The sequence below is a fragment of the Bombina bombina genome, chromosome 4 (assembly GCF_027579735.1).
Source record: "Bombina bombina isolate aBomBom1 chromosome 4, aBomBom1.pri, whole genome shotgun sequence".
In the NCBI taxonomy this organism is placed as follows: Eukaryota; Metazoa; Chordata; class Amphibia; order Anura; family Bombinatoridae; genus Bombina; species Bombina bombina.
The window spans coordinates 316,255,726-316,271,099 of NC_069502.1; positions in this window are offsets into that span (position 1 = coordinate 316,255,726).

Genomic DNA, 15,374 nt, shown 5'->3' on the forward strand with positions numbered 1-15,374 from the left:
AAAACAAGAGCAGGGAGCTGGGCATAGGAGTACAATGGAGTGTGACAATAATAATCTGAAGGTCAAGATTGCATAGTTGTGGCATTTTAATTTTGTTATCGTGGGAACTTAGTACTTGCAATGACCTTGCTCTGGTGAATCCATATCGCAAATGTGTTATTTAAGGCACTGTTTGTCTATTTTTTTGAATATCAGCATTTGGTAAATGAAGCTCAACTTAAGGCTGGTGAGAACCGACCTTTCTTCTGGCTGTTTGCAAATGTTGTGGCTTTGGACAAACATGTGAATATTCTGCACGCAACCCCTTTGATGATTGACGATAAACATGTGTCACCTGCAAGCAGAGTTCGTTACTTCTGTCTAAATCATCTTCCTGGTATGGACAGGCCACTGTTTCCCACAGCAAGTACGAATTTTGAAATACAAGATTGTCTTGAGTATGGTAGGAAACCAAAGTTTATTTAATTCTGTACTATCTATCACCACAAAAACTGAACTTCTTGAAGCAACGACAATGCCAGCAATTTCATGTGCTTATGGATGACAAGGACGTCCTGTCCTGTGGTGCATAGAGATGGAGACGATTTTTGCCCTCCCTGTACACTACCAGATATCTCAAACATCACCAGAAACACAATACAGCCACTCTTGTGAAGTTCCTCGAGTGTTCCGGTAGCCATCTCTTTGCGCTCCTAAAGGAATACTTTATCAGTGTTTTTGTATACATCCGACAACAGCTTCGGAGACTGTGGTGACGCACATGTTATTTACTGTTGTTCCAGCTGTGGCAATATCAATTGGCATGAAAAAGTTAAGATTTGTGGGTGGCGGAGCCTATAGCTGTTGCGGTAGGACGTGTGTTTGAGGAGCTCCAGGTCTTACAAGTTACTTTGGAGTTAGTTTTCAACCTTTAATTTAATTTTCTTTTTGGGATTCATAGTCGCCCTTTCTGGGGCTATCCAAGAGGAGCCTGGTAAAAGCAGTAGTAGTCACCCCTTAAATCAACGGGTACGGAGACCTGTTTTTTGCCTTTCCAATATTGAGCCGGTCCACAAACTAATCCTGAATGAAAAAAAAAAAACTTAAAATTTGGACTAGTGACGCACATTTTATGCATGCTGTGGCAATTGCAATTTGCAATAAAAATAATCTGCTAACAACAACCACTACCTACGACCACACCTGACTCCTGAAGTCATGCTTTAGTTATTAAGTCAAGTTAAATAAAAAAAAAAAAAATGTTATGCTCAGCAGAGGCTCCAGGACCCTCGACAAAACCAGCAGCAGGAAAGAGGACATATGGCATCCTTTTGAAAAAAATGATTATAGGAAAGGCATTGATTTCAGAAACACAGAGATCATTAGTTGCAACCTGTAAATAGAAAAAAACATTGATTAGACACCCAGTACACTTATTTTTCATTAGGCCTTTTTAATAAGAGGCTCCCGGAGCCTCAGCCGAAACGGCATCAAAAAGTACATATGGCATCCTTGTGAATAATAGATTACTGGAAAGGCATTGATTTTAGAAACCTGTGGATAATTTTTTGCAAATGTGAAATCTAAAAAAACATAGATTATACACCCAGTACACTTCTTTATCCTTAGGCCTTTTTAGAAGAGTCTCCCGTAGCCTCAACAGAAACAACAGCATGCAAGAGGACATATGGCATCCTTGTGACCAATAGATTACAGGAAAGGCATTGATTTTAGAAACCCAGAGATAATTTGTTGCAACCGGGAAATCTAAAAAAAAATGGATTAGACACCCAGGACACTTATTTATCCTTAGGCCTTAGTAGCAGAGGCTCCAGGACCCTCAACAAAACCAGCAGCAGTAAAGAGGACATATGGCATCCTTTAGCAAAATAGATTTCTGGAAAGGCATTGCTTGCAATCTCAAAAAAACTTGGATTATACACCAAGTACACTTATTTATCCTTAGGCCTTTTTTGCAGAGGCTCCAGGACCCTCCACAAAACCAGCAGCATGAAAGAGGACATATGGCATCCTTTAGAAATGTATATTACAGGAAAGGCATTGATTTTAGAAACACAGAGATCATTAGTTGCAACCGTGAAATCTAAAAAAACATAGATTATACACCCAGTACACTTCTTTATCCTTAGGCCTTTTTAGAAGAGTCTCCCGTAGCCTCAACAGAAACAACAGCATGAAAGAGGACATATGGCATACTTTTGAACAATAGAGTACAGGAAAGGCATTGATTTTAGAAACCCAGAGATAATTTGTTGCAACCGGGAAATCTAAAAAAAAAAAAAAAGCATTAGACAACCAGGACACTTATTTATCCTTAGTAGCAGAGGCTCCAGGACCCTCAACAAAACCAGCAGCAGTAAAGAGGACATATGGCATACTTTAGAAAAATAGATTTCTGGAAAGGCATTGATTTTAGAAACACAGATCATTAGTTGCAACCGTGCAATCTCAAAAAATTGGATTATACACCAAGTACACTTATTTATCCTTAGGCCTTTTTCGCAGAGGCTCCAGGACCCTCCACAAAACCAGCAGCATGAAAGAGGACATATGGCATCCTTTAGAAAATTAGATTACAGGAAAGGCATTGATTTTAGAAACACAGAGATCATTAGTTGCAACTGTGAAATCTAAAAAAACATGGATTATACACCCAGTACACTTCTTTATCCTTAGGCCTTTTTATAAGAGTGTCCCGGAGCCTCAACAGAAAGAACAGCATGAAAGAGGACATATGGCATCCTTTTGAAAAATAGATTACAGGAAAGGCATTGATTTTAGAAAGACAGAAAAAATTTGTTACAAACGGGAAATCTAAAAAAACATTGAATAGACACCCAGTACACTTCTTTATCCTTCGGCCTTTTTAGCAGAGGCTCCAGGACACTCAACAAAACCAGCAGTAGGAAAGAGGACATATGGCATCCTTTCTGAAAAAAAGATTATAGGAAAGGCATTGGTTTTAGAAACCCGGGGATAATTTGTTGCAACCGTGAATTTGAATAAAAAAAAATGATTGAATGGACACCCAGTACAATTCTTTCTCCCTAGGCCTTTTTATAAGAGGGTCCAGGACCCTCAAACAAAACACCAGCAGGAAAGAGGACATATGGCATACTTTTGAACAATAGAGTACAGGAAAGGCATTTATTTTAGAAAACCATAGATAATTTTTTGCAAATGGAAATTTGAATAAAAAAAATGATTCGATGGACACCCAGTACACCTCTTTCTCCTTAGGCCTTTTTATAAGAGGGTCCTGGACCCTCAAAAAAAGCACCAGCAGGAAAGAGGACATATGGCATACTTTTGAAAATTAGATTACAGGAAAGGCATTGATTTTAGAAACACAGAGATCAGTTATATGACCCGGGAAATAGAAAAAAAAACATTGATTGGACACCCAGTACACTTCTTTATCCTTAGTCCTTTTTATAAGAGTGTCCCGGAGCCTCAACAGAAAGAACAGCATGAAAGAGGACATATGGCATCCTTTTGAAAAATAGATTACAGGAAAGGCATTGATTTTTGAAAGACAGAAAAAATTTGTTACAACCGGGAAATCTAAAAAAACATTGAATAGACACCCATTACACTTCTTTATCCTTAGGCCTTTTTAGCAGAGGCTCCAGGACACTCAACAAAACCAGCAGTAGGAAAGAGGACATATGGCATCCTTTGTGAAAAAAAGATTATAGGAAAGGCATTGATTTTAGAAACCCGGGGATAATTTGTTGCAACCGTGAATTTTAATTAAAAAAAATGATTGGATGGACACCCAGTACAATTCTTTCTCCTTAGGCCTTTTTATAAGAGGGTCCAGGACCCTCAAACAAAACACCAGCAGGAAAGAGGACATATGGCATACTTTTGAACAATAGAGTACAGGAAAGGCATTGATTTTAGAAACCCATAGAAATTTTTTTTTTTAAATGGAAATTTGAATCAAAAAAATGATTCGAAGGACACCCAGTACACCTCTTTCTCCTTAGGCATTTTTATAAGAGGGTCCTGGACCCTCAAAAAAAACACCAGCAGGAAAGAGGACATATGGCATACTTTTGAACAATAGAGTACAGGAAAGGCATTTATTTTAGAAACCCATAGATAATTTTTTGCAAATGGAAATTTGAATAAAAAAAAGATTTGATGGACACCCAGTACACCTCTTTCTCCTTAGGCCTTTTTATAAGAGGGTCCTGGATCCTCAAAAAAAAAAAAAACCCAGCAGGAAAGAGGACATATGGCATCCTTTTGAACAATAGAGTACAGGTACAGCATTGATTTTACAAACCCAGAGATCATTTTGGTCAATTGTATAATAGAAAAATAAAAATGAGTGGCCAACCAGTACACCTCTTTCTCCTTAGGCCTTTTTATAAGAGGGTCCTGGACACTCAATAAAAACACCAGCAGGAAAGAGGACGTATGGCATCCTTTTGAACAATAGAGTACAGGTACGGCATTGATTTTACAAAACCAGAGATAATTTTGGTCAAATGTGAAATAGAAAAGAAAAATGAGTGGACACCCAGTACACCTCTTTCACCTTAGGCCTTTTTATAAGAGTGTCCAGGACCCTCAAACAAAATACCAGCAGGAAAGAGAACATATGGCATACTTTGGAACAATAGAGTACTGGTACGGCATTGATTTGTGAAACCCACAGATAATTGTTTGTAAAAGTGAAATAGCCCCAAAAACCATGCTTGGACTCCCACTCCAGGTCGTTCTCCTTCAGCTTTTTTATAAGAGGGTCCAGCACCCTCAACAGAAAAAAACTGCAGGAAACACCACCACATATGCCATCCTTTTGAACAAGCGAGTACAGTTATGGCATCCATTTTGGGAACCAAAAGATAATTGAGAGGAACCAGGAACATTTTTCTAAAAACTGGATGGGGCACCCATTACTACAGGTCGTTCTCCTTCAGCCTTTTTATATCATGGGCCACGACCCGCAACAGGCACAACAGCATGAAACACAACATATGCCACCTTTTTGCACAATAGAGTACAGGTATGGCATAGATGGAACACGGAGATAATTTAGAGCAACCAAGAGACGGATAAAGATGCTTGGTTGGTCCTACTCTTTCAAATTTGTTGCATTTTGCGTTCAATTGAATGGTCCACCGGATATGAGTGGTGTGTTAAGTTGTACAATTCGTAACAGTTTAATCACTAGTGTTATGTGCCTTATTTTTTTTATTTGAGTTTTGTACCCACAGAGATGCAGCAGAGGCCAGAAAAATTAGGAATGTACAAATGACTGAAAAATTGGGGTATTGTTGTAGCAACTGCTGTAGCAGCGGCCAGAAAAATCGATGTTTGTAAAACATTTATAAAGTGCCCTAAAAGCTTGTGGCTTGAACACTAGTTGTTGGCGGATAAGTCAAGCAAGTCCTCCGGCTTTATAACCAAAAAAAAAAAGCCCAGCCTGTGTACCAGTTGTAGCCCAAGCCAGCTCATATCATCATCAGTAGTTTTTTATTCAAATGTATCGCCCAATGTCAGTCCCTTCGGGATCCAGCCCTCATTAATTTTTATAAAAGTGAGATAGTCAAGGCTTTTTTGACCTAGGCGATTTCTCTTCTCAGTGACAAAACCTCCTGCTGCACTAAAAGTCCTTTCGGACAGGACACTTGAAGCGGGGCAGGCCAGAAGTTCCATTGCAAATTGGGATAGCTCAGGCCACAAGTCCAGCCTGCACACCCAGTAGTCAAGGGGTCCATCGCTCCTGAGAGTGTCGAGATCCGCAGTTAAAGCTAGGTAGTCTGCTACCTGTCGGTTGAGTCTTTCTCTAAGGCTGGATCCCGAAAGGCTCTGATGGTGCATGGGAGTTAAAAAGGTACGCATGTCCTCCATCAACAAGACGTCAGGAAAGCGCCCGGTCCTTGCCGCCGTGGTCGTGGGAGGAGGAGGATTAATTTCATCTCTTCCCCTGTTACATTCCCGTTGTGCTGTGACATCACCCTTATACGCTGTGTAAAGCATAGTTTTTAATTTATTATGAAAATGCTCCATCCTTTCCGACTTGCTAGAATTTGGTAACATTTCAGGCACTTTATGCTTATACCGGGGGTCGAGGAGCGTGGACACCCAGTACAGGTCGTTCTCCTTCAGCTTTTTTATACAAGGGTCCCTCAACAGGCACGACAGCATGAAAGAACCCATTTGAACAAGGTTGGATGCTGAGCTAATCATGTTGCGTTCCTCCTCCTCACTGATGGTATCTTCTCCCCCCCAGCCACGTACAACACCACGGGTACCAGAGAAGTGACAACAACGAGCACCCTGGGATGACTGTTGTGCTCGGTCTTCCTCATCCTCCCCAAAGCCACATTCCTCCTCTGACTCCTCTTCCTCACAATCCTCTGACGCAGGTCCAGCAAGCAATGCTGATTCGGCTGTTTGCGGGAGTGATGGACACCAAAACTCTCCCGCTTCCTCTTCACGCTCATCTTCTGCCTGATCCAGCACTCTTCACAGGGCACGCTCCAGGAAGAAAACAAATGGTATGATGTCGCTGATGGTGCCTTCGGTGCGACTGACAAGGTTTGTCACCTCCTCAAAAGGACGCATGAGCCTACAGGCATTGCGCATGAGCGTCCAGTAATTTGGCAAAAATATCCCCAGCTCCCCAGAGGCTGTCCTAGCACCCCGGTCATACAAATACTCATTAACAGCTTTTTCTTGTTGGAGCAGGCGGTCAAACATTAGGAGTGTTGAATTCCACCGTGTCGGGCTGTCGCAAATCAAGCGCCTCACTGGCAGGTTGTTTCGATGCTGGATATCAGACAAGTGCGCCATGGCCGCGTAGGAACGCCTGAAATGGCCACACACCTTCCTGGCCTGCTTCAGGACGTCCTGTAAGCCTGGGTACTTATGGACAAATCGTTGTACAATTAGATTACACACATGTGCCATGCACGGCACATGTGTCAACTTGCCCAATTTCAATGCCGCCACCAAATTACTTCCATTGTCAGAAACAACCTTGCCAATCTCCAGTTGGTGCGGAGTCAGCCACTGATCCACCTGTGCGTTCAGGGCGGTCAGGAGTGCTGGTGCGGTGTGACTCTCCGCTTTCAGGCAAGTCAACCCCAAGACGGCGTGACACTGCCGTACCCGGGATGTAGCATAGTACCTGGGGAGCTGGGGGGGTGCCATAGATGTGGAGCAAGACGCAGAAGTTGAAGAGGACTCAGCCGAGGAAGAGGTTATGGAAGAGGATGGAGGAGTAGAGGAGGTAGCATCAGGCCTGCCTGCAAGTCGTGGCGGTGTCACCAACTCTTCTGCAGAGCCACGCATTCCATGCTTGTCAGAAGTCAGCAGGTTTACCCAATGCACAGTGTAGGTGATATACCTGCCCTGACCATGCTTTGCAGACCAGCTATCCGTGGTCATATGGACCCTTGCCCCAACGCTGTGTGCCAGACATGCCATAACTTCCTTTCTCACAACAGAGTACAGGTTTGGGATTGCCTTTTGTGAAAAGAAATTTCTGCCAGGTACATTCCACTGCGGTGTCCCAATAGATACAAATTTTTTTAAAGCATCAGACTCCACCAGCTTGTATGGTAAAAGCTGGCGGGCTAAGAGTTCAGACAAGCCAGCTGTCAGACGCCGGGCAAGGGGGTGACTTTGAGAAATTGGCTTCTTACGCTCAAACATGTCCTTGACAGACACCTGACTGTGGGCAGATGACCAGGAACTGCTACGTAAGAGAGACTGAGTGGAGGATGGTTGAGAGGGGGCAAGGAGGACAGCACTGGTTGACGTGGCTGAAAATGCTGGAGCAGGAGGGCGGATTTCACTTTGTGTGCTGCTTCTACTCATGTGTTCTTCCCATCGGCCTTTGTGATGGGAGACCATGTGCCTTCGCAAAGCAGTTGTACCTAGGTGGTTGTTGGACTTCCCACGACTCAGTTTCTTTTGGCACAGGTTGCAAATGGCATCGCTGTTGTCAGAGGCAGACACACACAAAAAATGCCACACTGCTGAGCTCTGCAATGACGGCATTCTGGTGGTGGCAACAGCATGCGTTGATGGGCGTCGGTGTGCTGTCTGGCTGACCCCTGGTGACGATGCATGCTGTCTGACTGTGCCACTAGCTTCTTGAGACGACCTCCCCGTGCTTCCAAATCGTCTCCTCCTCCTCCTCTCTGTCTCCCCATCTGAACTTTCCCCCTCTTCTTCTTCTCTTCTAGCAGGCACCCACGTGACATCCACCGACACATCATCATCAACCGCTTCACTTGTATCTGAAACATCAAGAAAGGAAGCAGCAGCGGGTACAACATCATCATCATTATCATCACACCGTACCTCCATGTCGGTAATGCTGCCTGACTGAGACTGATCACTATTATCTACATCCTCTGTCAATGATGGTTGCGCATCACTCATTTCTTCCAAATGATGTGTCAATAACTCCTGTGACAGATCAAGTGAAGCGGCTGTGGTGCTAGTGTTGGTGGTGGCGACAGGCGGCGGAGTGGCACTGGTCACTTGAGACCTGCCCAAAGCACAGCTGGACTTAGATGGTGCGTCAAGGTTAGGAGGACTAGCAGCGGAAGCTGAAGAAGATTGGGTTTCCTGTGTTAGCTATTCAACTAGGTCCTCCTCAGAAGTTTTTGCGTCCCCCCTGGCACCCGGCGTCTGAACAATGTGCATATTTGTAGGGTCTAAAGGAATCACAGCACCACGGAACCTGCAGGGTGGCCTGCCTCTGCCTGTCATTTTTTTTTTTTTAATGGACACTAACAATACTATTACACCAATTGAGTGGTGGCACTGTGAAAGTGGGCACAGTATACGCTGTGAGACTGACAACAACAAAAAAGACAGATGTTTTAAAAATCACAAATTGTTAATTTTTTAAAATATTACAACTTAAGTACTGTGGCAACAAATATGATTGTTTGGCACTATTTGGCAAATGGGCCTGTCTGGCACACACGCTGGGAGAAAGGAAACTGCAATTCAATGGCACTAGGAGACTGAAGAATCACAGTCAAAACAATTATGATTAACAAAAATTCCAATCCTGTTACAATAAATATGAGTGGTGGCACTAATTGGCTAGTTGGGACTGGCACGCAGGCAGGCAGGAGGAAAATGCAATTCAGGGGCACTAGTAGACTGCAGATTGACAGTCAAAACAGTGTTGATTGACAAATTTTGCAATACTGTTAAAAGAAATATGATTGCTGGCACTAATTGGATAGTTGGGCCTGGCACACAGGCTGGCAGGCAGTAGAGAAGTGCAATTCAATGGCACAAGCAAAATGAGGATTAAGATCAACAATCAAGATTTTTTAAATTTTATTAGTAATTATACTGTGACAACAATTAGGATTGGTGTAAATAGTTGGCAAGACGGCCTGGCACAAAAGGATGGCAGGCAGGAGGTAGATGCAATTCAAGGACACTAGGAGACTGATTAATGACAGTCAAAACAGTGATGATTGACAATTTTTGCAATACTGTTAAAAGAAATATGATTGCTGACAACAATTGGCTAGGTGGGCTTGGCTCACAGCAGGCTGCAAGGCAGGAGGTAAGTGCTATTCAATGGCACCAGCAAACGGAGGATTCAAATCAAAGCAACTATTACCAAAAATTTTAATTTTTAATTATTAGAATACTGTCACAACAATATGATTGGTGTAAATATTTTTTAAGTAGGCCTGGCACACAGGCTTGGAAGGCTGTAGAAAAGTGCAATTCAAAGGCACGAGCAAACTGAGGATTAAGATCAACACTAAAAAATGTTTTTATTTAAATTAATAACTATACTGTCTGACTGTGACAACAATTATGATTGGTGTAAATAGTTGGCTAGACGGCCTGGCACAAAAGGCTGGCAGTGGCAGGCAGGAGGTAAATGAAATTCAATGGCACTAGGAGACTGAATATTTGCAGTCCAAAAAATTATGATTTTTTTTTTTTTTATAACTGTTACAAGAATTGTGATTGGTGCCACTAATTGGCTACTTGGGCCTGGCAGACAGGCTGGCAGATATGAGTCGTGGATGGTAGGTAGGGCTGCAATTTAACACAGTATGCTGTGTAAGTGACAAAAACACAGGACTGATAGAAAATTAAGTTACATTACACTAGCAAAATATTTTAAAATTTTAGATTTTAATATTAAAATTATGTTAAGAAGTGCAATGCACATATGACTCTATGAGTGGTCGCACTGGCTGGCTGCTACGTAGGGCAGCAATTATAACAACAGTATGCTGTGTAAGTCAGATAGACAGACACAGGCCTGATAGAAAATACAATTAGATTACACTAGCATAATGATTTAAAGACTTTTTTTTGGAAATTTTAAGAAAAAGGTTAAGCACATACATATGAGTCGTGGCTGATAGCCTTGGAAGGGCAGCTATTAAAAACAGTAGGCTCTGTATGTCGGATACACACACGCCTGATAGAAAATACTATTAGATTACACTAGAAAAATGATTGAAATTATTTTTTTTGGGGGGAAATAAAAAAAAGGTTAAACACATATGAGTCGTGGCTCATAGACTAGGGAGGGCAGCAAGTAAACACAGTAGGCTCTCTATGTCAGCAAAACACACAGGCCGGATAGAAAATTATATTAGATTACACTAGCAAACAAATTTAAACTTTTTTTTTTTTATATTAAAATTATGGTGAAGGAGAATAGATATGAGTGCTGGGTGGCTGCCTGGCACAGACCAATTAACCAAAAAGACTGAAAAAAAAGAGGTATATTAATGCTGAGTGAGCCTGACAGACACAGGCATGATAGTAAATGTAATTAGATTACACTAGCAAAATATTTTTTTTTTTTATTTTTTTAAATTTAAAATAATGTTATAAACGGATATTAACACTGGTGGCTGCTGGCTGGCACAGAGCAATGAACCAGACTATATGCTGTGTGACACTGGCCTGATAGAAAATGAAAAAAAATTACACTAGAAAAATAATTATATTTTTGGGTTAGTTAAATTTAAACTAATGTTGTTAGGGAGATATCAGTGGTGGCAGTAGTCACAGCATATGCTGTGAGCCTTAAACACACAGCTGAAAGCCAGGCAAATGCTAATAAAAAAAAAACGAAAAAAAAAAAAACGGCACGAAATATAGCCCTAAAAAGGGCTTTTTGGGGTGCTGTGCTTGCAGCAGATATGAGTGGAGTCCTTCTGGACTGTAAATACACTAGCCTAGCTATGTTTTTCCTATTAATGTCAGGAGCAAAAACACAACACGTCCTCTCATTAAAAAAGCAAGGTCGTTATGAGTCTAAAATGGCGTATTCCGAGTAGCTGGGAGTGTCTGTGAGGGAGTGTCTGATGTTGATTGGCTCTAATGTGTCAGGCGGCTGTGACATAAAGGGTCAAAGTTTCCACAATGATGACACATAGGGGCGGATCGAACATCGCCATGTGTTCGCCCACAAACGCGAACAAGCTATGTTCGCTGTGAACCGTTCGCGGACGAACAGTTCGGGACATCACTATTGACCGTGCGGGATGCGTTGCACTGCGGAATCTGTTGGCGCTCTACAAATACATGATGATAATGCGTTAAGTAGTATTGCTGGACCGCTCTAACATTCGCGCCCAACTTGATATTACAAGTCCATGGTAAATCAGACTTGCGAGAGAACGTTCGGTGCACTCATTACTTTCAATGGATTTGGAAAACATGCCTAGTGACTAATTTTCTTTTGGGTTAACAAACAACAAACCCAAACCACTTTTTTTTTTTTTTTTTTTTTTTTTTAAGCAGCAGCAATGCACTACTGGGAGCTAGCTGAACACAGGTGAGCCAATCAAGAGGCATATATTTGCAGCTAGCTCCCAGTAGTGCGTTGCTGCTCTAGGATACAAATGAGAGGTCAGGAACCAAATCAGTCCTCACAGATCCAAGGCAATGTCAGGTAAATAAGGCAAAGATCAAGACTGGAAAATCTGAACAGCAAACAGAAAGCTTGCCGCTAACAGGCAGAGGCACAAACAGAGAAGGGACAGTAAATATTGTGTTTGATGTTACATAATTCTGCACACATTAAGGATTGCCATTTGTTTGAATGAGGTATTTTTTTTTTCACAAAGGCTAAAACTGTACACTTATTTTCATTTTGCTCATAATGCAGAATTTATGAAACGTCAAACTCAATGTTTACTGTTTTAAAGGGACATTAAACACTAAAATGCTAGATAGAATCATTATATATATATATATATATATATATATATATATATATATATATATATATATATACTGTATACATACATACATTTTATTTTTTTTTATTTTTTTTTCATTTTATATACCCATCTCAAGTGTTTAATGTCCCTTTAAACCTGTGTCAGGGCAGGGAGTATCTAGCCAAGCAGGTTTACATAGTCTGGGATAATTATCAAACCTCTTACAGCTGACAGGCAGGTGGAGCCAGAGAGCCAGAACGTCTCCATGTAACAGCCTGAGCCAGAGCCCTCTAGTGGTTCAGTGAAAACCAGGACTGTGAGCCAAGATACCTGGTATTTATTCCGGACAGATATGTGACAAATCCCCTTATTTTTAAGCAGTATCTTCCTAGTGAAAAGGTATTCGGGTAGTACATCTGAAACAGCTGTACTTGGTCTGTTCAAGACAGATGCTATTCACCTTCTTAGGGATTATTTGGCAAATCATTTTGTCTAGATTTTAAATATTTTATTTACTTTTCTTCACAAATTCTTACTATTTTTCCAAGGACCAAATTTGTACCTTGCCTTATATTTACAGTTGCAAGAAAAAGTTTGTGAACCCTTTGAGATTATTTGGATCTCTGCATTGATAACATAAAATGTAGTCTGATATTCATCTAAGTCATAGACCAACACTAAAATCTGATTAAACTAATAACACAGTTGAACTTTTTTTTTTTTTGCGTAATAATTCATAGTGCAGGCTGGAAAACGTAAGTGAACCCTTTGAATTCAGTAAATTGTAGATCCTCTTTTAGCAGCAGTTTACACCTTTCCTGTATCTGCTTATGACTTGCACAATATTAATAGGGGGGATTTTTCTATTTTGCAGCTTTTTTGTTAGCGGTAACACACCCTTTTTTTTTTTTTTTTTTTTTTTTTTAAACACTATATCCAAAGAGTAGTCCCTTCCTATATAGATGTCTTAAAAGCAAATAATTCAGACTCCAAAATAGAGAGATGAGGGGTCCTTTTTCTGCTTTCTCAAGGCCTTTATAGTGAATGTGCACTACTTAAAGGGACACTTAACACCTGCTGAAAATTTCCTAAACTTTTTCTGAGGAATCAAAATAAACTAACACTGTTCTCAATGCTGTAGATAAGCAATATGGTTAATTGTCATGTCATTCCTATCTTACTATTCAACTATGTACGTATTCACTAAAGTTTCAATGGTTTTGTGATAGGTTCTCTTTAAACTTCTTTATTAAGCCCATGAGTGGCTATATATCAATCTAACTCTCCTCCATCAAATTATAGCTTGGATCCTGGACCCAAGAGTGGTCCATTATTACCTCAGGAAGTTTCAAAATGAAAAAATAAAGGTTTTACAGGTATCTAGCCATACATGCTATTGCTCTATTATGATTGCTCATATATTATGTTACTATATATGCACAGGTTACATGTGGTCTCTACTTGTTTTTTTTTTTTTTTTTAATATGCACATTTGGTCTAACAAGTTATCGCTCTCTGGGGTTGGCTGAATTTTAAAGCACACTAGCTAGTCATATATGCCTAGGAATTTAATTAAGGATTAGTAGTTTATTTTGTCTGATATTCTGTAACCATAGTACCATTAACTAGTCTTTACTACTTTGGACTGTATCCTCCCAGTATGTATGTTATACTCGTGTAAGACCATGCCATTTCTGTTGTTTTCTCCTCTTATTAAAAACCTCTAAAAATTATGAAAAATAAAAATCAGTAGTGGGGAAGGTGTTGACAAGACCCCCTGTCTCCTGTTACAAGAGAGAGTCTTCCCTCATCTTGCCTTTGCAGTAGGTCAGCCAGAGGGACAGCCGTTCTAAGAAAAACAATTAAAATGACTAATGTACAAGGATTTAGTGCTTAGCTTTCATACCTCTTCCACTTCTTCACAGCCCAGCCAATTTGATTAAATAATGTTTTTCTGGACACTGGCTGAACATCAAACATGAGTTACTATTCGCACTCTCCACATTGGTGAAACTGAAAAATGACAATGAGGAGTGCTTCACGACTTCATTATGGCTTTAAAATGAATAACACTTAATACATTTTATTTTTATTCTCCGGTGCATAGATCTACTTTGCACACATTTAATGTTAACTATACATAATCTGTTTACAAGTGTTGCCTGTCTTCTACTTCTGATATTGCTCATTAGAAAAAGAATGAAAATGTCTTCAGTAGTGCTCGAAAACTAGTTGATTAGGGTAGGTAATATTTCTCTTGTAAGGTGTATCCAGTCCACGGATTCATCCTTTACTTGTGGGATATTCTCCTTCCCAACAGGAAGTGACAAAGAGAGCACACAGCAGAGCTGTCCATATAGCTCCCCCTATAGCTCCACCCCCCAGTCATTCTCTTTGCCGGCTTTAAGCAATCGGAAGGATAAAGTGAATGTGGTGTTAGAAATGTAGTTTTTATTTTCTACAAGCAAAAGTTTGTTATTTTAAATGGTACCGGTGTGTACCATTTACTCTCTAGCAGAAAGGAGATGAAGAGTTTTGCAGGGAGGAAGATGATTTTAGCATGTTGTAACTAAAATCCACTGCTGTTCCCACATAGGACTGAGGAGTGCAAGAAAACTTCAGTTGGGGGAACGGTTTGCAGGTTAGGCTGCAATAAGGTATGTTCAGTCATTTATTTCTAGACAAGACTGTGATAATGTTAGAAAAGACTGATAATATCCCCATGAGGGAAGGGTAAGCTGTATTCAGAGACTAAGTATGGAATTGCAAGCTTACATAACAGGGCTAGTTTATGCTGGTTGACACTACTTAATGGCAAACGTTTTTTATTGAAAAATGTCGTTTTTTGAGACACTTTGAAGGTTCCTTTGGGTTTCTTTCATGGGTTGTTACCCACATGGCTATTATTAAAACACTTAGGAGTGTTTCTTTAGTAAGTGTTTGTCTTACTACTAGTCTGACACCAAGGAAAATCCTTGTTCAATGTGTTTAGAAGCCATGGTGGAACCCCCTCTCAGAATGTGTCCCACTTGTACTGATATGTCTATACACTTTAAAGAACATATTGTTGCACTTAAAACTGTGGCCCAAGATGATTCTCAGACAGAAGGTAATAAGGTTAGCCCGTTAACCTCTCCCCAAGTGTCACAACCAGTTACGCCTGCTCAAGCG